Below are 19,930 nucleotides of genomic sequence, written 5' to 3' on the forward strand. Positions count from 1 at the left end.
GAGATGACCTGCTTGCATATCTTTGGGCTTCGTGCCAAGGAGATTAGGATATTACAAACCATCTAATATTTTTTACAATGCTTGGAAGGTTAGAATGGCATCCAATTTGAGCAGTTGTTTGGAGAAAGATGCCAAATTTTGTCTCAGTGACATAAAATAACCTAGCATGAAGAAAGAACAGTAATAAAACTGTAAGAGAAAGAGATAAACTGAGACCTATATCAACAGAAAAAAATGGCATTGCTTTTTATTTACTGCAGGTGCTGTGTTTGACAACTCTCAGCCTCTGGAAGATGCCCTTTTTAAGGCAATCTTTTCCTAACCTTAATTAGGTAAGTGGCATATCCTGTTCTGGATACATGTATTTAATTTCATCAGTATGTCAAGCAGCAGCCAGGTGCTGTTAATAGGAGACAGTAGAGAAATATAAAATGAACCACAGCTTTGGACTCTTAAATCTGCTTCTGACAGACTGTCCTACAAAATGAAGGTGCCCTAGATTGAGAAGCTGAACAATTTTAAGAATCAGTGCAGGCTTTTTGCCCAATTCCAGTTAGCTGAGGTCACGGAGATGCGTCCTCCCCCAGCCACAGATGTGTTTGCTGACAAAGCGGCCATCAGCCCTCTTTCAGTGAGGCACTTAACCCCATTTCTCTGCTTGTGGTTACCACCATAGCAGATCTGACAGGTCATGTGAGCGCTCTCTAGCACATTTCAATGAATTTGAGCTGCACTAGTTTAAATGGTCGAATGAGAAATTTGTGTTAATATTGGCTAATTTTCATTCATCAGCCTAGAGGGGAAGGGGAAGGGGAAGGGGAAGAAAGGGAGGAAGGAAATCTTCCCTTTTTCCAGCACTGTACCTCCACAGTAGGTTGTATTGGTCCCCAACAAGGAGCACTCCTACAGCCCCATTGCAAATGGTGATATTCCTGTGTGTTCTACACTACAAGATTAAAATACTGCCTGCATGCAGCAGTCATCACTAGGTTTTCCTGTACTGTTCCCTTCTGTACTGTTTCTCACAGTAATGTCTGCAAAGCTTTTGAGGGTGGCAAAAAAACCCAAACAATTTGGGAGCCAAATAGTAGGAAAAAATAAAGCCAAAAGAGGTGAAATAACCAAGCTCAGAATCACTGCTCAATATCTTCACTATCCTTTATCACAACATTTTTGAATTTTCCTGAGAGTACGTATCCCTTCACTAGTGAACTTCCATGGGGTAAATAAATGTCATTTCCATTTGCATCAAATAAAACTAGTGACTGGCCCAAGAAAACATAAATGACTTTACTAAAACCATAGGCTGTCTCAGGGACAGAGTTACAGTTTCGCCTCTTTGTAGCATTCTTTTTGGTGACTCTAGATTTCCTTGGACTCCTGTAAATTATGATTTCTCCTGAACACTTTGGAGAAACAAAGAACAGTAATTATCTTGAACTACTAACTTAATTTTATTCTTGTAGCTGAAACAGTTGGCTCACATCCACTTGCAGTATTTCCAGCTTTGCTCCATTTATATTACCTTCTGCTTTATATATGTCTGAACATATTTCCATAATTACGAACTGTCAGTACAATTTATGAAATGAACCTGGAAACCCATTCATTTTTGTTTTGCTTTAATGTCACAACTTTGGGCTCTGCTAGTTCTTTAACATTACTTCATTTTTGAAAGTACAAGAAAATATTTTTAAAGTACTATAGATACTTATTTCCATTGTTACTTCAGTGAGTATTATACATTTTAATATTTAATAGTGGTGACTGATTTTGATGATCGGAAACATTTTCTAAAAACTGCCTTTTCTATTTACCCTTATAACTTTTTGAGAAAGCAAACTGAAATGGATTGTGGATGTGAGACCCAAATTTCAGTGTCAATTTTTGTGTGGTCTTTTTCTGGTCCATGCTAAGTAGATTAATTAATTTTCTTTCAGAACGTGATTTTGAACAACAGCATGCCATTAAATACCTGACTCATCAAAAACAGAGAACAAAAATAATGGCGTTACCTTTACAAACACTATTGTCTTGACACTTCACATTATATTTGCAAAGTTACTTATATTCTGGTGCATTCAGCATGTTCTAGACAGAGCGTAATTAAATGCATTTCAGTTGAATTCTCCTAAATAACTTTAACAGTGAAAAAAATAAATAAGGCGCATTGATTTTGTAACACATTGGGCTAGTAAATGTGCTGAAGAACAGAATCTTTGCATTTTGGCTTTGAGTAAATGGAGTAAGAGTTTTGTTTGTAGAAAGAGGACTACAAAGCCAGAAAATAGGAACGGCATAGCAAATAATGTTAACAAAAATGAGTGAAAGTGTGTCAAAGTAAAATTTAGAACTACCATCTAAAGCTATGTGAAAAAAAAAATAGCATGCTATACTAATTATACTGGAAGTAGCAATAAAAATATTACTTGTGTGAAGTATGACCTATGGAAGCTGTTTTTTAGAGCGCTTAGTGAGCAATGAATGTTTAGTGACTCTCTGAAACCTACTGGTCAGAATGTCAGCGAGTCATTTTCATGTGCAAAGCAGATTGATCAAGCAATTGCTCAAGCTGGGAGCTGAACTCTGGCACCCTAAATCATGCGTACTTCGTTACGAACAAAATTATCTTGTATAAAGCTGTGTGCTACCATGTCCAAAATGCTTTCAATGCTTACCCAATCTTGCACGTCTTTATTCTAAGCTGCAATTTAAAAGATAGATCATCCTTCTGATTCATCCAAACAGGGTATATTTGTCATCCAGATCTCTGCACATTCCAGTCCTTTTTCTGAGACATTTCGGTGGCACTGCTATAAAGAAAAAAGGAAATAAAGTATGTGCACTCATTAACCAATTGTCAGCTTACAAATGAAATTTCTGCCATTTAGAGTTATGTGAAAAACAAAATAAAATTCAGGAATGCAAAGGAAATGAAGAACTCCATCTCATTTTGGCAAAGACATTACTACATGCTCATATGCATTTTTTCATTATTACATAGTATAACAAAGGAACCATTGGGAAAGCGTACTCTGCTTACAATTTCAGGCTGTTTTTTTCAAACCGGAAGTTTCATAAAGCTTGAGCTATAAATTATAGAGAGCTGGTAAATGAGTCAAAGCTGTTCAGGTAATTATTGCTCATGTATCATAGAATAGTCAGTAACACACAACATTAGTTTGAGTATTATCACATATCATAATTAGCTAATTCCTTGTACTCTCCCCTTTCCTCCTTAAAATAAACTGCTCACATGTGTACTTCCTCATAAACTCTATCAGCCAATAATTAACACACTGTAGACATATGGATGACATTTTGTATTCAGGTTTCATTCCCCATGAAATTTCATTTCTTATTTCTCATGAAGAGAATATAACTGTCCACATAGTGGGATATTGCAATATATATTTTTATTCCAGCAAGCATGACGCCTTTGATTATAGGAAGTCAAACATACAGTATCTGCGCCAAAAATTAATAGACCCTTCTGTTTCATTTCATCGAGAAGTTATTTTACCTTCAAGTGCATGGGAACCTTGCATGTTTGCAAAAGCATGAGAAAGGAAGCAAAAAGAAAAAAAACCTTGTATCAGGGCAAAATTTCTTTCATCCAGCAGAGCTGCTTGAATGCCTCTTCAGCATTTACCTTTAAGCAGAACAGATTGTAAATGTTAGCACTGAAGTAAACAGATGGCATCAATAATGACTGATACCCATTAGAGTTCTATAAACACAGGCATATCCGTAGCCTTTCAAGCAGCCTGTATTCTAATCAAATGATACAAGTTACCTACTGGAATAAAAAGTGTGAACAAGAGCAAGCCATTTTAGAGTTAGGGTGCCTAAATCTGGTCTCTTCATTGCATAATCTTCTAACATACCTTGTTTTACAGAGGTGATGAAGTGAAGTTGATAGGGATTGGTTTCAATGCTTTTAATAATTGGGTGACAGAAAGGTACTGTACTAACCAGGCAACTTCTCTGTATTTCTATGCCTTTGAAGACTACCACTCCCAAACCAATATTGTGTGCCAGTTGATGGACTAGTGGATAAGTAGAAATTATGCATTAGCATCACTGTGTATATAATCATACTTCTAATAAACAGGAGGGTACATAAATAGCATTGTTATTTGGCCCGTTCTCTTTACAGCTCATTTGTCTTATAGTCTAGATGTCAGATTTCCACACAGAAGTCAAGCAGTGTCTTTTCATGGAAACATTTTAAGACCATGCAACGAGTGAATCCGTGGGAAGCCATTCCAGATGATAGTGACATGGAGTTTAGTTCATGCATGTCACTGAAAAAGTGCTATTTAGCGAGGCAGTAGTTATTAATATTGAACTTAAACAATGCAGTCATTTGAAAGTAGTTTAGGAAGGGCAACTGCTGAGTGGAATTAACTTAAAAATTGATCCACTTAAATGCTTTTAAATATCTCATGTAGGGTTCTGCTGTCTTGACTGATGTGGCAGGTCCTGAATGCTAAATAAGATCTCCTCCTCACAAGTTTATAGAAAAGCTACTTGCTATTTTGATACAATTAAGATAATGATTGCATAAAAGCCTATGAATAAATAGAGTATGCTCAGTGGTTTCCATTATTAACACAATTCTGTAAAACTAATGTCTGCCTAAATTCCCAGCACCACAACGTCTTGCTGCTTACTATTTCAGAAAACTAACCTATGTCAGTAGACAGACTCATTGTGCAGCACAACTTTATGATATTCTAAGACAGGATATATAGGACAGCCTCTGTGTGTATGTGCATATGCATCTATTGAAGCTTTACTGCTATCAATCAGGGTTATAACTGAGTTCAGATTTTCATGCAGGAGTAGTACAGTAGGATAGATCTTGATAGCACAGTTGAAAATGTAGACAGAAATTTGTTTGCCAACTGATACCTAATTACTTACTGTTGAGTGCATTCTATTTAATAAGTGCACAGACCGAGAACCTACAGACTAAATCCTCCGTATTTTTTGCTTTATGAAAGTCTGAGAACATGTGTAAAATTGAATGCTACAAAAATGGAACTCAATACTTAAGTCTTAGTTCCCATTTTAAAAAGTCATAAATGACTTCACAAGAGACCAAACAATGGGGTGTTTCAGACGTTCAGATCAATTTACTTCCATAGTGAATACATGAAGTAGAAGAGCTGAGTGCTTTCATTCATGTATTTAAATGAATATAGTCTCTATTTTGAGCAGGCTTAGTGGTTCTGTCTGCTGATTGCCAAAATAATCTGATTTATATTAGAAAATAAGCACTGCCTGATGCAGTACTTATTTCTAAAGACATTTTTGTACAAGCCTGCAACACCATGCTCCCATCTTTTCTTTAACCACAGTATTCTTGAACTTCAGAAACACAATCACCTACTGCTACTTGGTTATATACACTTTGTGCTATATAAATTACTTTGTGTTATTTGTTTTTATTTGACAGAACACAAGACAGGTCAAAAACTATAAAAGCTTTCAAGCTCCTTGGAAAAAAGTTCATTCAATAATAATCCTAATACAAAAACGGAATTTGAGAATTATCAGTCCCTTTCCTGTTTTTCTTCTCTACTTCCTGGCAGTACCACCTCGTTCCCATATCTGCTATTCGTCACAAGGCAAGGTCACGGAACAATCGCGTTCCGTTCCATCCCTTGTGTATTTTTGCAAACAACCTTGTACAGGGAATCACAGATGTTGCATTCTTTGCGTGCCAGCTGCGGCCATATTCTGCCTCAGAAGCCTCTTGATTTTATGACTTTCCTTGATGTGTGAACAATGCTGTACTTTTGTATTCTTGGCCAATTTAGTAATTATTCCACATAATCCTAACAAAATAAACATAGGAAATGGCACTCGGTTCTGTCACTTAAGCCTGAAAAGGATGGAAAATCTATAGCTTTCAATTGTTGTTCTTCTTTCTGTACAGACTTGGGACTTCTGTATGCAATAAGACAGACACTTCCAGTTTTCCCAAAACACTGTTCGTGAAATTTGTCTTTGGTTCAATTCCACCAATGAATGGCGACACACTTGGAATTAGTGTGACTCCCTATTCCTGAAAAAAAGTAGAAGGGTTCCATAAAGAGAGCACACTGTTTCTGCAACTAAGAAATCATGAGTAGATGGTAAACATTAAATTGCAAAGATTAAATTTCATCACCAAATAGAAAAGGAACTGTTGTTGCCCCAGAGGATGGACAGCAAGAGTGGTTTTACCAAAAGCTAACATGAAGTCACTTTTGTTTATCTTCTGTTCATTATAGACTGACTATAGTAGGCATAGGGATTTTACTGTGTCTAGTCCTACACAGTAGGTGACTGCCACAACTGAAGCAGATGCACGACTAAAATGCTCCATAGCTTCCTGCTCCAGCAAATCCAACAGTTTTACTGGAGCAAATTTAAAAAAAAAAAAAAAGAAAGTAAGCCAATAATACTCATCTGTGTGTGTTTTAGCCCTTGACAAATTAGTACCTTGTGTTGCATGTGTACACAAGCAGAGCAAACACAGGTCATTAAAGAGTATCTACTACTAAATAATGCCTTATCAAAAGAAAAAATTAAGCATATTTGTAACTTTTCTCCCACAGCAGGGTAACGTTTCCAAGGTGCCAACAGCTGACCCAAACCCATTTCAGGACCTGAGTGAGTTCACATTAGATGTATGGAAGAGCTCCAGCTTGCCAAATGCCTGAACTGAGAAAGATCGAAATAAGGTGAGCGAAGATTTGGGAAAAAGGAATTATCTGAGGGTGAGCAAACTGAGAGGAAATTATATAGTTAGCTTGGTAAGCTTTTTAAAATCCACCTCAAAGTGGAGTCACCATTACAGTAACCAGCAACAAGCACAGCAGAACATATTCCCATCATCATTTTCTGTGCACTGAGCAGGTAATGCTTTTTTTAAAGTGATCTCTGAATGGGCTTGTAGTTGCCAGAGGACACTGGGAAGTTATTGCTTCTCTCATGTTTGACTGGGGCTGTTTTTGCCTTTAGTCTTGCTGGAAAGTCTCACAGGCTTAATCTACAAAACAGCTTTCCTGTGTGGCCTTCCAGGGGAGGCAGGGGTGTCTTCTGCTTATTGTCTTTCTGTCTGTATCTCTCCTCTCAAAGGTTTCTCTCAGTGAAAAGCATATCAATAGCTGTCATATTATTTCTATCTAATTCATTTTTGGCCCATATTTATGAATCCATGCTTTCTCACTAGAACATAAATTGCAAAATAACTGAGCTAGCAAAACAGCCAGGAGCTGGAAGGAGGTGTGAGGGAAACAAACAAAAAATAGCAGTGATCTGTATGTTAAAAAGAAGAAATAAAGTGTATACTTTCAAATAGTGTATTAGGAATCAAAGCCTCTAGATGGTCATATGGATGTGGTGTTGCTCAGCCTACGTGCTCAGCACAATTATGTACAATCTTTTGTGCACCAAGCCAAACCCTTCCAGTCACCTATTGGCAGTTCAGAGCTCCATCACCTATCTACTAGTGCAGATTATAGCCTCATAGTAAAGCCTTGTATGAACATGATGCAAACAAAGCTTCTGAAATTGTTTTTCCTTCACCTGGTGAAGACAAACAAAGGAATTAGATGATTTATGGGTATGATCTGCAGTAACACTCAGTTATGCGATAGCTTTGCCATTTTTAGCCCTGCACGGGCGGCTCTACAAGCTGCCTGCTCTGCCTACAACTAAGCAAGTTCTTCCCCCTCCGAGTTATATCTACCTGGGCCTTTCCCACTTGTTCTCTAACACTAGTGAATCAGAAGGCAAGCAGCTTATGGAAGCTAATGAAAAACACAGTTTTGAGAGGAGAGAGGCTTTAGGCAAAAGGATTAAGAAGGAAAAAGCCCAGGGAGCAATTTTACTAAAGAGCAGAAACCTGAAAAGTTGTTGTCCCGAGATAAGGGTGGATTCTGTTCCTACCTTCACTCTCCCATGCTGTGCGCAAGGCACTGACCCCACTCCTCAGCTGGCTGAATGCTCTGAAATGAGTTTCTGTAAGCACAGAGGAGCAGCAGGCTAACAAGCAAGGCTCCCAAGCCTGCTAGTTGGGAGCTTCCAGCAGGCAAATTTATCTGCAGTATATCAGGAGTGGGCAGCCTATACCATGTGCGGGGCAGCACCAGACTATATGGTCTGCCACAGCTGAGAGACCCACTTTGGAACAGCAAGTGGAAGCAAATCATCACAGTTTGCCTTCAGTCTGCAAACTTCATCGGGGAACATTCCATTGTTTTAAAAGCAGGCACGCTTTGGTGACTTGACCTATTTCCATCTATAAATACAGGGTTAAGAGGCTAACCTCTCGAAATTCAGAGGATGCTAAATATTTTCTGTAAAGAGTGATGGATGTTTACATGTTAATACTCTGTTTTTTCAGCTTACATATTGACAAGCCTCAGAACACAAAATAAAGATGTGGTATATTTGTCCACGTTTAACAAACACTTGTTTCAGCCCTTAGTTGGCTGTGTGCATGATCCCCATTTCACACAATCTCATTTTTCTTAGCTACTCCCTCCTCCAGAACTTCAGGCCTGCTTTAACGGTGTTGCTAATCACTGCCTTCTGTAAAGACGGCATCTCCCAGAGGAATTTGAATTACGGGAAGAAGCAAATACTGCTACTTGGAAAACAGTGCAGGGAAGCAGAGTGATTTTTAAAATGATTACTGGTGATATCGAGTGTTGAGTAACTGCACTGTTTATCATCTAAATTACTTTTATCTTGTACTCCAGGTCATTCACAAAGTCTAAATCTAATACCGCTTTGTCTTTTTTGTCTCAAACATGTGCAACTTAAAGCATGTGGTACTTCAAATTTATTGGTCTGGTCCGGTCTGTTCTGCCTAGTAAAAGAAGTGGCTTTATCGCAGGAAGGGATCTTCTTAAAAAACAAACAAATATTTTGGTTCTTAGACATTTATACCATCATCAAACTGAAATGTCATGATGCTATATGTTTGCAGTTAGACATTTTTAAATTGTCTAAGCTCTGTAATTCTCAAAATTTCACGTTCTGAGACATGACCTTCATTTGCAAGTTAAATGTTAACTGAACACAGTTTGTCTCTGTGTAATACTCATATCAAATATGCACAAGTATTCTGCCAGATAGAGATACGGTACCCCGCATACCTTTCTGCTCCAGTGAAGGTTGCTCAATCAACTATGTTTGGTGACATTTTGAAGTGAAAGAAGTTGCATTTTTTCAAACAAAAGCTTTCTCCAGTGTTTTACATTTTGAAATGATCGATTCCTCCCAGTTGATTATCTTTTTACTGTTTACGGTTGTTGTTTACTTTTCCCTACCTTTTAGAACTAACCAGAAAAGAAGTGTTCCACTTTTGCTTCCCGTCAGTGCCTCAATCAACAGCACTATCAAATTCTCACAGAAAGCACCAATCAGGCATTTTTTCTGTGTTGAAGTTAGTTGCTAGCAGTTTAATATCCTATTAAGGTAGTGGCTTTAAGCAGCAGAGAGAGACAGACAGAGATGCCATCTTGCCATCCAAAATGACCTTCACACATAGAGTATGTGGGAAATTTGTCTGCGTAGTGTTCTGAAATTTTTCTGTTGTACTTGAAACACCAGTGAGTAGAAGGAGATGCAGAAAGTAGATAAACAAAATCTACTTTAAAATCTTAGCTTAACAGTAAAACACCTTTTATAATTTCCCACTAATATAACTAAGTGTGAACAGGGAGAATGGAGAAAAAAGAGATGGCAATGAGGCTGAGAACGGGCTAAGGTGATTTAGAGAAGTTCCCTAAGCAACACTAGCCAGCAGATCTCCAATGTTTTATTGCTAATGAGGATTTGTAACCAGATTTGATCCCACGGTGTCGCACGTGGTGTTTTGGAGACAGTGCCACACTTAAGTGCAAATCAAAGCTAGCAAAGAACGTGGAACTCTGCACACGGCTGTGGGACCTTACACTCTGCAGGGTGTGTCAAAGCTGATGGCTTCCTTCCATTACAGTAGGGAAATCATGTGGGGAAAAGTAGGGGAAAAAAAGTGAAAGGAACATTTTAGGCAAGGAGTAGGTATGACTGAAAAGACCTGTGGGTAAATGGGTTCTCTGTTACGCAAACCTAACAGGGTAATTTGATCTGGTTTCCCTGTGGTGTGGTGTGCAGATCCTTTTTGCCTTTCCATTAAATATGCAGCATGGCACAGCTGCACAGCCCAAGCCAAGGTGCCTCGTGCCGTTGAGACCATTACATCACCGCTAGCCAAAATACGTAAAGACAGATTTACTCAGTTACACAACAATTTCAGCACTGATTCAGCAAATTGTGCACCATGTGTATACATTGAAAATGCTTGAATACTCACCTCTGAGATAATTGTGCTACCTTTGTGCCTACATGTATATAAGCCTTGCTTGGATCATGGCTCTTAAAGGTGGACTACCAATAATTTGGTCTAATTAGAGAGTGAAGTGACCACTGGGCCCAGTGATTAAAAGTTCCTTTTCTCTAAACTAAGAATTACAGTCACTGACATGTACTCCAGCCATGCACATTATTCTTTGTCATTTATTCAAACGTATTTTCAAAATAATCGTCCTTTTTATAAACATGTATGTGTACAGAATTTTTAACTCCAGTTGCTGTAATTGCATCTAATCTAGTCAAATTCATTTTTATTAAAGTTCACACTGTGAAACTAATGAACTTAAAGCACTGGAATCATTCTCATTACACACGGTTAGATCTATTTACTGAATCTGCATTGTCTCATGCCCAGAAGGAAAAAAAAAAACAAACCACCACCAAGATACAAAACACATCTTCTCAATAATTTCCCCTACAAGAAATAGTTTAAATTAACTATGTTTTAACAGATAAGGGAATGTAAGCGATGTTTCCCTTACTGAGTTTTAATATGAAAGAACAGTTGACTGAAGAAGAGTGGTTTAAGGGATAACGAAACTAGAAGAAGGAGAAAAGTCAGTTGCTGGTGATGGACAGCTAGATGATATAGTTACAGGCAGCTGACATACTTACCAAATTGATGTATCCAGAAGCTTAAGAAAAGATACAGTCATTCTGGCCGACAGACAACTGTACTGTCATATTTTTTTTCCCAATGGCATGTAGGCAGGGAATGATCTTCTAGAAATTATTCGTAAGGTCAGTCTTCCCCTGTGCATCCAGTTCTCCCTTCATAACGTGTTCTCCCACGGCACGTGAAAATCACTGGCCAACAAGCAACAAGTAGACTGAGTGGACTGTGTAGGTGATGCATAAGTAGCAATGAAAATGAGTGTATTTCAATCTCTACTAGTCTTCATAATATAATACACCTATCTTTTGAGGGACTGCAAGATACAAGCAAAATAAAATCACGCTTTTCTTCCATCCAATACATGAGTTTCTTCATGGTCTCTTTGCTTAAAAGCCCAAATAAATAGATCTTGCTAAGTGATGGTGAAGAAACTTTTTGAGTTTTGGGAAGGTGTTTTGCTTTTCACTCCAAAGAAGACATTTGAAGACAGACTAGACCATAAAACTGAAAATCACTGTCAAAACAGTTATGTTTTGACCATGCTATTCCCCAAGCAGGGCGTGTCTATTTATCCTACTTGAGTAACAGTGAGAAGGGAGCACAAACAGGATGCAAAGTGCCAGAATTTCCAAAAGAAAGCCCTTCCACAGGTAGCAAAACATATTTTGCCACATAACCAATGGGAAGTGATTCATTCCTGTGCTAATGACATTTCTGCTCCTGGCAGAAGAAGGAAAGTCCTCTTCTTACTCTGTCCTCTTGGCGCCTCCAATACAATATCAAGTTTTTCCATGGTTTTAAACTCATTGTAAGAGATACCAAAATAGGTTATCTCCTCACCTGCCTAAAGGGAATGGCTTTGATATCATATTTAGAGTTGGCAAAAATACAGAACTACTTTTCCATTGACATTTTCATTGACTTTTTCATGGTAGTTTTTCAGTTGTTTTTAGCCACTGATAATTATGGATCATCCAACACAAATGCATTGATAAAGTATTCCAGATAACTCCTCAGTAATGAGAACACATAAATCCTCTGCTCGATAGGCTATGCAATCAGCTCACCCTCTGCAAAAATACATTTGAGATACTGTGATCTCTATGACGATTCATTTAGAGTGGAATTGGTCAATGTTGGATGAGATCCTCGACTGCAGTAAATCAACACAGCCTCCCTGAATCAATGGAATGACACTGACTTGCTCCAGATGAGAGTCAGTCTGCAGCTTTTTGTAGCTGAGGGTACCTTTCGATGAGCTTTGTTGCTGTTGTTACATCCATTCTAAATTTACTTAAATGGGTTTTGTTCTAAGGAGAGGTTTATTTATATAAGATATGTTTATTTAAAATCGCAAAATATTATGTCTGATTTCTGTTTGCAGAACATAAAATAACAAAGGTTTTACTTAAGTGGTTGGCATTATTCAGTTTCTCTCTCATATTTGTCTAGCTATGGTTAAGACAATCATGGCTCTGCTAAGCCCATCAGGTGTTCCTCTGATCTCCCAGGCAGGGGACCCACTCAGCTGTGGGTTGCTTCCAGCACATGCGCTGGATTTCATTTCCATGGAAAACATGGTGGAGGAGAAGAGGCAGGTGTTCTACAGAGTCAGGACACTGATTTCAGCTCTGGAGCTGAGAACACTCACAGGTTTTACAGCTTAAGCATAGCCTTTGTGCTGTGTTGGACCTTTCTCCCCCTCTGCCAGCAATAGTACTCAGTGTCGCTTGATTTTGCTGCACTGTTAATGTTCTCACTTTTGGGAAATATGTGGCAATTTTGCAGTAGACTGAACATTTTCTGTGTTGCTCACCTTTCAGAGCTGCAAGTACAGGCAAAGTCATAATTTCACAAAGTCCTTAAACACGTGCTAAAGCCATGAATCTAAGATACGGTGTGGGAAGGGCAAGAAAAAAGAGTATCATTTAGTGAAGACCCTTTAATTTCTTGTGTCCTGTGATTAGATCTCAGAAAGAGGTTGGACAGAAGAAAGAGTCTGGAGTGCTGTCTCAGCTTTCTGCTTTTAGAATTTCCATTTATTGTGCTAATGAAGTACATGTAACAAGAACTTGTATAGGTAAGTAAAAATAGTGGGGAAGGTTTGATTTTTAACATTTTTTCAGTTCTAATATACATATTCCAAAATATATCACAATATGTCCCACAGTATACAAAATTAATGACATCCTGCTTTCTTTTATAGCCCTCTCTGTTTAGAGGGCTGAAAAATTGCCTTGTGTATGTGTGCTTTCAATTAAAATTTTCAGTTTCCAGGTCCACTGCTTTGTCTTCACCAGTACAAAAGACAGCCAAAAGCAGGGAGAAATGACTCCATGGAGTTGGACCTCTGTACTCATTATGAGCTGGTTAGCAAGCACCTGCTATTCACCAGCTTAGAAAACAATTTGAAATTCAAGTAAGTCTCAGCAAGAACCTAACAAAGAACATCAGGAAGCCAGGCAGTTAGCCAGTTTCGTATGCTTCATCTCTCAAAGATTTTTTTGCTCTGATGCTCTCCCCCACCACCATACATCAATTTTTTTTCTGCTTTTCTTTCTATATTTGAAGTGGAAGCATGTCACTGTTTTAAATGTCTCCTATATGTTTTCTAGAATGGAGATTTTAATGCTTTGTAATGACAGAAATTGCTTAACAAGGCATGGCTTAGGGATAAAAGAATGTGTTAATATAGAAAGCCAAGCCAATTTTTCTCTTCAAAAGAGCAAACAATTAAGTGCTGGTGAAAAATGTGCTTGGGCCAAATCAGGTTGAAAGCCCGGCTCATGATGTAAGGAGTCCAAGCACATAATTTCCAACTTTCCTCAGGTATTCATTGTAGCAACAATATGAAATTAACTTCACTTGGGTAGCAATTTGAGAAATGCTTGATGATAATGATGATCCATTCAGCATTTCTGACAGACAATTTTTGGGCCAGTTTACAATTTCTAATGATTATGATCAACAGAAAGAAGAGGTAAATCTGATGTAAATTTCTAATTTTTGTCCATTGCAATTATGGATATGTTAGAGGAAGAAGAGTGAGTTCATGAAAGTGGATGAAAACCACACTCCATACAGTTTTAAAAACAGTGTCGAGGCAGGCTTGGGCAGGCATGCTGACATCCCCAGATGTATAAAGCCAAATCTGAAGGTTCAGCTGAGCCTTTCATCATTCCTGTGGCTGACTTGGGAATATTTCATGACAAGTTTCAAACCTTGGGACCTGTCATCCTAAACTAAGTGGTCTGATTTTCACTTAGAGGTGGGAAAGCCACATTTCTGCAGTGGGTGTTTGATTTTCACACCTCTATGTTTGGTTCCTTTGGCTGCAAACAGCATGGCTTGGATATCATTGGATTAGTGATGGTTTGAAATTTTTAATTTTTAACTCAACCCGAAATTTTACCTGCTACAGGGCTTTGTTGTCTCTAGGGTCATAAAGAATGGGAATCCATACAACTTTTCCAAGTGGCACGTCCTCACCACTTTTGTGCAGCCTCTACATTCTGGCTTTCACCTTCTCCTGCCACTGGAGAACTGGCTGCTTGGTTCTGTTTTGATAAAATGCAGAAACCAAATTAAATGAGACCGGTAATCGCAACTATGTGAATATCCATTATAAAGGAGGTCTAAAGCAAGCAATATGCTGAAAACACATGCAAGAAGAAAAACAAATCTCTGTTACGTGTAGATTGAAAGACAGAGTGGGAAGGTTTGACTTCATGATGTGTACTGATGTGGGAAATTAAATTGGTCGGGGTAGCTCCAGGGAGCAAACAATATTTTTCCTTAAGGGTATATAAAATGTCATATTGTCATCCAAAAATGCTAATACATGTCTTCTCTGTTAGAATTTTGTATTTAGTATTAACTTGCAATTCATTGCAGGCAAAAAGGTGTTTATTTATTTTACTGCAAAGAAAAGTATACTGCACTCTTTAACATGTCCAGAAAATTGAGACCTGTGTCTATATCTGAATAAACACAAGATTTACCCTCCACACAGGACTGAACTACTCCAAATAATCTGCAGTTTTCAGTCCTTATGCTCACTTTTTTGCTATAATGACAGAAGTTAACAAGAAGTACAACCACACAGTAGGGTTGCACGTGCTATAAGTGTGTGTGTGTGTGGTGCAAGGTTTGAGGAGGAGACAAATAGACCAGGAAGAATTTTTTTAACCCACTGACATACAGTTTGCAGTCACAGGTTGCAGGGATTACCTTACCCTAAAATATTTGTGCCTTGTTCACCCATGCAAGATTAAAACAATTATCAGTTTTAAAGTTAGCAGGGAATTTCAAGTCCTTGTCTGTATGGCAGCAAACATTGGCCCTCCTGTGTAGTGGATGGCCTTGTCTGCTTCTTAGGGACATTCAGGGTAGTTTCATTAATGTGCTGTCCCAGGAACACAGGGTGCATCATCCTTCCCCCTTTCCTGAGGCACATGACAGTTGAGACTTCGGTCTTTCACTGCACATTGAAAGAGTATTTGGAAGCGTTCTGTGACTTGCAGAACACTTTCACAGTGTGTGAAGTTGCTTCTGAATTAGGTATATATAGCTGGTTGTCCATGACTGCAGGGGACAGGACTCAATGATCCAAGTAATTGTTTTCAATCCTATGTTCTCCTGCATCCAGAAGTTCAAAATAGCTGGTAGATGAAGGATGGTATTTATCTAGCCAGAAGCAGTCATGCGCACTGTAGGTGAGTGCCTACACATTTTAGCTGATCAGCCTATGATCTCTTTATGATGAACCAATACAAATAGGCACTTCTGAGGTCCAGTTCAACTCACCTAAAGAATATGGGTAAAATACTCAGATGAGTCGCACCCTAAAATCAGGACATTCATTTTAAAGGAATTCAAGGACACTCAGGTCAGGTGTAGGCAGCTACAGCATAAAGTTAGATGAAATTATTTCAGCCAGTGATACTTGGTTGGAATATAAATAAGACATGCAAAATAACTCCTCTGCTGTTCACTGGGAAGATACCAAGTGGAAGACTGCATCCAGTTTTTTGACTTTACACTTCAAGAAAGGTGTGGACTGATTGGAGAGAGTCTACAGATGAGTGAGAAAGATGAAAGGCTCGAAAACCAAGAACTGTACAGAAAGGCTAAATGAAGGCTAAATACAGATTAAAGGAAAAAAGGCCAGGGAAACAGGAGAAAATAGACATTAATACTCCTCAAGTGTACGAAAAAATGTTAAAGTGGCAGTATTTTATGTCCCTGGTGGATACAACAAGAAACATGGATGTACCTTTGTAAGGGACGGACTGTAAATTCCCTGATGAGGAGCAGAAGGCCCTCCAAACCTTCAATGGAATGCCTCAAACACTCGCAAGGAAATAAATAACGCAGGCCTGGTCTTCAAAGAACTGATAAGGCTCACACTTCTGGCACCTGAAAGTGTGGGAGAACTGTCTTGTGAAGACAGGATAGTTCTGCCACTTGTGTGGTGAGCTTGCTAGTTCTCAGTTCTCAAGGCCATTGTGTCCGATGAGTGACCTTTGCTTCATTATCCGCAAAATGCATATGAAAGCGCACACCCCTGCATATGCTCATGAAGATTATAGAGATCATGCTAAACATGTATGACTATGGCACTCGTCTCTCCACTTAAATCATGCTACACGTCACCTGGGAGAAGGGAGAAATCTGAGACGAGGCTGTCCTCAGCAAGGGGAGTGGACCATGCTAATTCAGCAAACATAAAAAGGGAACAAAGAAGAAACAATAGAAGAAGATTGTGCCTGGGAAGATTCTTCCCAAGAAAGAAGATTGTGCCTGGGAAGGTTATTCCCAAGAAAGAAGACCGTGCCTGGGAAGATTTTTCCAAGAAAGAAGAAGATTATGCCTGGGAAGATTCCCTGAAAAAGACACTGGAACCAGGACTGGTGATCTCTTTATCTCTTTTTTCTCCATCTTTTCCTTTCTCTATCTCTCAGTTTCTCTTTTCTCTTAGAATTGTTAAGTAACAATTAGAGTTGTTAAGTAACGACCTTAAGTACCACTTGCCATAAGTTGTCCTATCCCTGTTGTTAAGTAACACAATGCATACCTCACCACTTGCCATAATTTGTTATATACCTAACCAATTATCGTGGACTTGTTAAGACCTATACTAACCATTTTGATAAGCTAATAAATGTTTCTACATGGACCTTGAGATTCATCTCACCTTAGTCCACACCGTTGAGAATTTACAAATCTGAAGTCACTTACCCTCCCTCTTTACTGGGAGTGGGACGTGAGAACCTTGCTGCAGGAAAGGTGAAGACTTGACCATGGCTTTGTCAAGAGAGGGTAGCAATAGGAAGCAGCCCCAGAAGATCAGTCTTCCCCAGGGCTCCTCCCTGCTTTTGGAGGTAAAGAGCTCAACTGTGCCAAACCTCTGCTTGGTTCAGTATCTGCTGGTGGATGAGGGGGAGTAGCCATCCTCACCCTGTTCTCGTACCTCTCTGAGCCCCCTTCTCAGCCTGTTCTCTCTCCATGCTGTCGAGCCATGTCTTTGTTCCCTTCTGCTGCAGCAACAGGGAAAAGTTTGGTGCACAAATAGAAACAGAAAATGTGCTCAGCACTCTGCTGAGAGCCTAGTCAAGGCAATACCATGCCAGGGAAGTAGAAGGACATATGGCTCCATGTGTTAAGTGGCAACCAGAATTGCCCTGGACTCTAATTAAATCAGTGGGTTTTGGTATTTTTTGCATACTTCTGATAGCAGTCTCAAGGAATGATGAAACAGCTGACTTCTGTTGCTGTTTCTCAGGCTTTTCAGGTGCCGCAGCAACTGCTTATGTTGAATATTTAACCACCTTGCTATTACAGATCCCAATTTACTGATGTTCTGACAACTTTCCTTTATCTCTCACCCTTTCATCACTCAAGGTGTAAGACAGACAAGAGAAAGTGTGGGGAAAAAAGTCAGTCAGCATGGCATGGATTAAGAGCCCACAGAAATGCAGAATGAAAGAGGAGGAAAAATATGCAAATAAGCATGTTTGACTCCTGGCTGCTAATATGCAAGCCAGAGTGAAAACAGCCAGAAGCAATATCAACAGAATGAGAGAATACATGGGAAGACTGTGGCTGGTTAACTGAAAGGGAGACATTTAGTGAGGCCTTTAGCTAACCTTATTTTGTGAAAACACCTGCGTATTTTTTAGAGCATATTTTCAGTCCAGCATTCTGATTGTTTGGGTTTTGTACACTCTAAGGAAAGTGCTGTTAGAACATCTCTCCTTGAGCCTGACACTGGTGCCTTTTCCGACCCCATCCCAGGAGTTTTCTACCACTTAAAGAAGTGATGTGGAATCTGCCTTCCCATATCACCTCCACTCCTAAAAAATGACATACAGTCTCTCACACCTTTCCCTGGCCTTTTTCCCTCTGCACAGGACCCAGAACCCCTCCCAGTCTCATGGCCCTTTTGGAACTGTGATGCTTTCCCATCACTACAGTGACGCAGACAACAACAGCTCAGAAATTTCTGCTGATGCTACAGGAGTCGGCCTGACCTGCAGTGCTTCAGCTGGCCTTGCCTGGCATGTGGGTCCACAGGTGACGGAAAAGTTATCATGCTCAAACAAGTCCCTCCAAGCCTTCTCAGCCGAAGCCTACCAGTCATGTTATCTGATGGCAGATGTACTCTTTGTCACACAACCATTGCAAGACGGTTATGAAGATCACAGAAGACGACACTTAAGAAGTCTGACTCATCATGTGGGACTGCACATCTAAATCCTATTAAAAACTGCACTGAAAAAAATGCATGTGCAATTATCTGCAAATGCACTTGTATTTGCACAAACAAAAGTTGGCTGAAGTTTTGCAATGGGTTTCAGCAGACATCGGTTCTTTCCTTGCCATTTTCCTGTTCTTTTGTCCTAAAAATTATGCCTTTCCAATCAGGTTAACAAGCCAGAGACTGAATTGAAAAACTCTTGCCTCATCAAAACTCAAAGTAGAAGAATATCTGCAAGGAATTATCCCTTTTTCGTTTCTCATGTGTACTGGTGGGAAGTGGAAGCCCTAGGAAGGAATTATGCCTTTTTACCTGGAGGATATCCTTAAGGTAAAGGACCTCCTGACCATGTTTCATTAAAGTCAGCAATTATGAAGCTCAGTCCTGGTTTCTGTGGCTACAGTACTGACATACCTTTCCAACTTCCAAAATCCTCTGCTCATTTGGCTCAGGAATGTCTACTATAGCTCTTCCTGCTTGCTTTAAGATTAAATAGAAGAGTCACGCTTCTTAAATTTACATAGAACAATGAATGAGAAAAGCATCTTGTCATTCATTTTAAAGAAGATTCAGATGGCTATAGCACATAATTACTAAATCTAATGAAGTAATTACTTTTCAAATCGATTTCTAATTTCCTACAAAAAAGTTACCATTGTTAGTAATGAAATGGGAATAATTAATAGTGTTTACAATTTAAAAATACACATGGTATATTGCATACTTTGAGATGTATAAATTTATTGTATTCTTTGCATGGAAACTGATTCTTTGCTGAATAAAACTTAAACTGCTCATTCCTTTCTGTTGATGTTATCAGCTTACAGCAGCAGTTTGTACTGTCTTCTCCCCTACACTTCAGTATTCTAGCTGCTGCCACTCTGGAAAAAGACCTCTGGGTCGCTATGGACAGCACAATGAAAACATCTGCTGAAGTGCACAGCGACGAGAAAAGCAAGCAAACTATTAGTCATAGAAACGCCAGAGAATATTGCTGAAAATATTCGAGGATCACTAATCATTTCAGTGACGTATTGTCAAACTGTCTTTAATTCTCTGTGTCAATACACAGCTATCACACCGAGGATTTTTTGTTGAAGAGATGTCACATACCTCAGGATGTGGCCTGACTT

At 39.1% G+C, this 19,930-nt stretch overlaps 1 long non-coding RNA gene across 1 annotated transcript in view; it reads left to right on the top strand.

Moving 5' to 3' along the window:
- The window catches only part of LOC141737852 (uncharacterized), a 106,155-nt gene extending 86,558 nt beyond the window's left edge, over positions 1-19,597 (top strand). Inside the window, exons 3-6 of the long non-coding RNA XR_012585251.1 lie at positions 261-332; positions 6,612-6,737; positions 13,006-13,118; positions 18,451-19,597. This is a non-coding gene — a long non-coding RNA (uncharacterized LOC141737852). The remainder of the gene's footprint in view (positions 1-260; positions 333-6,611; positions 6,738-13,005; positions 13,119-18,450) is intronic.
- The last annotated feature ends 333 nt before the right edge of the window (positions 19,598-19,930 follow it).

Source organism: Larus michahellis, chromosome 1 (assembly GCF_964199755.1).
Source record: "Larus michahellis chromosome 1, bLarMic1.1, whole genome shotgun sequence".
Classification (NCBI taxonomy): Eukaryota; Metazoa; Chordata; class Aves; order Charadriiformes; family Laridae; genus Larus; species Larus michahellis.